The 559-nt window shown below is 45.3% G+C and overlaps 1 pseudogene; it reads left to right on the forward strand.

Annotated features, from left to right (window-relative positions):
• Nucleotides 1-91, forward strand: part of LOC102818985 — a 4590-nt pseudogene extending 4499 nt beyond the window's left edge.
• The last annotated feature ends 468 nt before the right edge of the window (nucleotides 92-559 follow it).

Consider the following 559-nt stretch of genomic DNA (forward strand, 5'->3'; position numbering starts at 1 on the left):
AATGTAGTGCTGCTTCCCTTGGGTGTCATTTTTAGTCCTCATTTCTCTCTTCCTCTTCACCCACTCACAGTCTTTGGCCCAGATCCTCTGAAGCAGGCAAGAGGGACAAAAAGTATTCATAAAGCATTAACATTAAACTTCAGCAAGTGGGTTTCTCTGGCCATCTGGTTCCTGCTCAAACAGCCACTCCTTCATGCTATTGACCTCAATGTGCCAGTCAGTGCCTAGATAAGGGGATGCTTAGTAAATAAAGTTCAGGTTAGAAAGGCTCATGATTATAACCAGAGCCACTCAGAGACATTTTCTGAACTTTAATTTGGGAGCCACAACTAACAAGAATTTAGTGCCACGTTGCATATGCTTTGAGACTCAGCACTTGGATCACTCACTCTGAGGGAGCAGAGCCGCCATGTTGTGAGGATACAGGAAGCACTATATCAAGGTTCACTCAGCAACAAACTGTGGTTTCCTGCTAGTAACCATGTAAGTGAGCCACACTGGAAGCAGTTCCTCCAATCCTGGTCAAAGCTTCAGATGACTGAAGCTCTGGCTGACATCC

The sequence above is a fragment of the Chrysochloris asiatica genome, unplaced genomic scaffold (assembly GCF_000296735.1).
Source record: "Chrysochloris asiatica unplaced genomic scaffold, ChrAsi1.0 scaffold00339, whole genome shotgun sequence".
Taxonomy (NCBI): Eukaryota; Metazoa; Chordata; class Mammalia; order Afrosoricida; family Chrysochloridae; genus Chrysochloris; species Chrysochloris asiatica.